Raw genomic sequence first — 5033 nt, 5'->3', positions numbered from 1 at the left:
CTTTATAGTGGATATTTGGAGATTCTTGAATTTTAATGAAAAGTGTTATTCTTGGAGTAACTCCTCTAGATCTTTGCAGTCAAGGATTGATTTATGGTTAATCGACCCAGGATGTGTCCAATATGTTACTGAAACAAACAAGCAAATGACACATGTTAAGAAATGGGAGTTATTTAAATTTAAAGTTAGGCAGTCTGCTGTATATTTTAGTAAACAAGTTAAAAATAATAATTTGAATAAGGAAAAGGCACTTATGACAGAATTAGACTTACTTTTGAAAAAAAGATAATCTTACAGAAGATGAAAAAGTGAGATTGGAGACATTAAAAAAACTAAAATTGATCAGATATACAGTATATTAATATTGCAAAAGTGGCATTCATTCATTCTAGAGCTAAGTGGTTAGAAAAGGGGGAAAAGAACATAAGCTATTTTTTTTATAACTAGAAAAACTAAATTATAAAAGTCAAATGATCTCCTCTCTTAAAATTGATGATGTACAGGTACAGCAACAATGCAGATGACCTGAAGGCCGCTATCAAAGCAACCTGGGCTTCCATTACACCTGAGCAGTGCCACAGGCTGACTGCCTCCATGCCACGCCGCACTGATGCAGTAATTCATGCAAAAGAAAGAATTCATGCATACTTTTCAGAAGCCTGACATTTATTGATATTCTAATTTTCTGAGACACTGAATTTTGGGTTTTCATTATCTGTAAGCCATAATCATCAAAATTTCAAGAAATAAAGGCATTACAATATGTGTAATGAATCTATATAATATATGGGTTTCACTTTCTGAAATGAGTGACAAAAAATATTGACCTTTTTCATGATATTCTAATTTTTTGAGATGTACCTGTACTCACTTCGAATCCAAAATTGATTACAAATTATGTAGAATCTTTTTACTCTCAGTTATATGAATCTGTATTTGAAATGGATAAATGTTCTGACTTCTTTGAGTCAGTTAAGCAATCGGTCTCATCTATTTCTATTCAGTTTCGAGACCTTTGTGATGAAAAACTAAGGAAGCAAGAGATGGTTACAGCTATTCGTTCAATGAAAAAAAAAAAATCGCCAGGCACAGATGGTCTTTCAGTTGAATTTTATCTCTGCTTTTGGGATATTATTGAAAACTCTTTATTTGAAATGTATAAGGAATGTATTGAATCAAATTAATTATTGACTTCTATGAAACAGGGGTTAATAACCCTACTCCCTAAACCAGATAAAGATCATTTGATTTGGGATAACTGGTGTCCTATAACATTATTAACCGTAGATTATAAACTGTTATCTCATGTTTATGCAGTTCGTTTGAAAAAAAAGGTCTAAAAGGACGAAATTATAAATGAGTGTCAAACCGGGTTTATGGCTGGCCGACATATATGTTGGAACATTAGACTGATTTTGGATTTGTTAGACTATTCAAATTTGGTGGAATCAGAGGCTTTAATTGTTTTTCTAGATTTCCATAAAGCTTTTGACACAATTGAGCATCAGTTTATGTATAGGGCATTAACATCTTTTGGTTTTGGGGAAAGATTTGTTTCTATAATTGAAATGTTTCATAGAGGTATTAATAGTTCTATTAATTTATATCCAATCACTTCTAAAAGATTACCCATTTGTAGAGGAGTGCGTCAAGGTTGTCCTATATCCCCTTTTTTATTCCTTGTAGTAGAGTTTCTTTCCATAAAAGTTTTGAATTCTCCAATTATTCAAGGAATTACCATCTTCAACAAACAAATTAGACTGACTCAGCTTGCGGATGATACTGTTCTTTTCTTGAAAGATAAAAGAACAGTTGCCCGCAGCATTGCAGTTAGTAAACACCTTTTCGGTTGCTTCTGGTTTAATGTTAAAAGTAACGAAATGTGAAATAATGTGCCTTTATGAATCAAATGAAAAAATTGTATGTAACATCCCAGTAAAAAATAAGATTAAGTATTTAGGAATAAGTGTTACAAAAGATATAGTGGAGAGACAAGAATACAATTTTTCCCCTAAAGCTAAAAACATCTTTAACTGGCTTTAAAGGGACTTGACTATTATAGGTAGAGTCCTTCTAACCAAAGTAGAAGGGATATCTAGATTTGTCCCACTTCACATTGGGACTAGGGATGTTCATTTTAACCGGTTAACCGTTAACCGACCGTAAGAATTTTTTGACCGATTAATACAATCAGTTAAACGGTTTAAAAAGTAATTTATTGTTTTTTTTTTTTCAGTAATTTATCAAAATATTTAAAAAGGTTTGCTGCATGCCCAGCAAGCAATTTTGCGTTTAAAAGACGTCTATTAGCCGTATAAACACAGCCCAGACGTCTACGCTAAAACAAGGCTAAATTTGGGCTGTCAGTGAAAATTTAATAGACGTCTAATCATAGCCCAAGAATAGACTAGTCATCAATTAGACCGCTATTAAACGACTACATATATATGTCTAATAGATGGTGAATATGGGTCTAGGCTAAAACAAGGCTGAATTTGGGCTGTCAGTAAAAATGTAATAGACGTCTAGCCATAGCCCAAGAATAGACTAGTCATTAAATAGACCGCTATTAAACGAATACATATATACATCTAATAGACAACAAAATGGCAATTCATCCAAACAAATTCAATATACAGCTTTTATTAAGAAAAATACAATTTTTGACAACTTAAGACAATACAAAATGATAAAAACACAAAAGAATTAATGACAAAATAACATTTTATAAATACAATACACTTAAATATAAATATTATGATAAAAAAATCTGGAATTTTTAACAACTTATGATAAAAATATAAAAATGAAAAAATAAAATATTTTAAATAACAAGATATTTAAAAGAAAAATCAAGAGCATGTTATCACACTTAACATTAAAACATTACGGATAAATGACAACATTAAAAAAAAGATAAACCCTTTTGTTGGTTTACTTTTAACAAATAAAACAACCAACAGTGAACTTATTAATTAAGGAATAAATTAAGGAATAAATTAAGGAAATTATTAATTATTGGTTTTATTTCTTGTTTAAACTGCTTCCCAACTGCATTCCTCAAGTCCAACTCTGTCGCTGCCAGGAAGTTTGTTATCACAGCATCTGCCAAATAAGAAAAGAAAAAAAAGCACAAGAAAAGCTTGACATAATTTTTTACTTTAATTACACTAATTGTGACAGGGAGTCATTCTCTTTTGCTTGGATGCCTACTAAAAACAAAAACGAGATATATATAGTGTATCACCATTCAGGGTGTTAAAAAAGAAAGAAGCTCTCTGGTAAATGTTGTGTGTTTTATACACATACCTCTAATGACCGAGATTTACTAACAGATAACTTAAAACCCCATGTTATGGACCATCTTTCCACCTCTGTTATTGCTTTTTGAAGAACTCCTGTTATATAATCTATATTTCTTCCCCTTTTCCATAATGTACCATCGTCTGCGTATAAAGCAGCTCCAATTCCTAAATCTATTCCATTAAAAATGTCATTAATCATAATGTTAAATATAATTGGACTAATTACACTTCCTTGCGGTACTCCACACTCTATATTGTATGATTCTGACACTTCATTTCCCACTTTAACTTTAAATGATCTTTCAGAAAAAAAACTGTTGTATCCAGTTAAATATCCTTCCTTGTATCCCCATTTTTTGTAACTTGATTAATAATCCTTCTTTCCACACTGTATCATAAGCTTTTTCAATGTCGAAGTATACTGTTATCACATTCTCTTTTAGGACAAATGCCTTTTCTGTATCATTACTAAATTTTATTAACGCATCCATTGTTGAGCTTCCCTTTCTAAAACCACACTGATATTGACTAATCATATTATTATGTTCTAGATAAAATGATAATCTATATACTATCATTTTTTCAATCAGTTTACCAAGATTGGATGTTAAAGCTATTGGTCTATAACTTTTAGGGTTTGTAGGATCTTTTCCAGGCTTTACTATTGGAAGTACTAGTGCACTTTTCCAGTTTTTTGTGTATTTTCCCTTATTCTATTAAATAATTTAAGTAAGTTTTCAAGTGTTTCTATTGGAATATGTTTGAACATGATATAACATATTTGGTCTTCTTCTGGTGCTGTATTTTTTTTACATTCATTAATTGCTCTATTTAGTTCATTTATGTCGAACTCAACATCTAGTGTGTTTTCCATTGGTTTCTTTGGTGTATTAATATCTGGATACTTCTCTAAAATTTCTTGTCTTTTTTTAAATAATATTCCCCATCCATGTTCAAAGTGTATACTTCAGAAAATGTTTTAGCAATTAAATTGGCTTTATCCTTTTCTTTTATATATTCTATTCACAAACACTTTCTACCATCACTGGGATGTTTGCATATTTCCCCTTACCACCCATTCTTTTTAACATGTTCCACACTTCACTTAAACTAGTCTCTTGTCCAATCATAGCGCAATATTTCCTCCCGTATTCTCTTTTTGCTGTCATGTCAACATATTCTGTTACACCAAATACACAAAATAATGATCTTTAAAATAGCATCATATGACCCCTTTCATTAAAAAATCGTATTTTGGTTGTAACCATGTTTCTTGTAGACATATTATATCTGGTTTATTTATTTGATCACTTATGTACTTCTTCAATTCATGTCCATTAGCATAAATACTCCTGATGTTCCATTGTAAGATGCTTATTGGCATAATTTATCCATTCTGAGATGCTTCTTAATTTCTGGACTGCATTAATGGTTTATGAATGCTTTCCTCTGACACATCCTTAATGTTTAAAAATTCTGCTGCTGACTCTACTATAGTCTTTATATTATCGTCACCATAAATGCCAGGACCTTTTCCTTTTCCACTAACATTATCTTGTCTGACACTACACATTCATGTGAACATTTTGTTGGTTCTTTTATGTTTTCTTTTACTGCATCTGTATATAGTTTTCTTGGTATTTCTTCTGCTATGTTACTCTCTAACTCTCATGTCTCGCGTTGCCAGTAGTCATGTCTCAGTAGGGCTACAATTGCCATCTAGCGGTT

The sequence above is a fragment of the Sinocyclocheilus anshuiensis genome, unplaced genomic scaffold, assembly GCF_001515605.1.
Source record: "Sinocyclocheilus anshuiensis isolate Anshui unplaced genomic scaffold, SAMN03320099.WGS_v1.1 scaffold452, whole genome shotgun sequence".
In the NCBI taxonomy this organism is placed as follows: Eukaryota; Metazoa; Chordata; class Actinopteri; order Cypriniformes; family Cyprinidae; genus Sinocyclocheilus; species Sinocyclocheilus anshuiensis.
Note: the sequence above shows the minus strand (reverse complement) of the source record.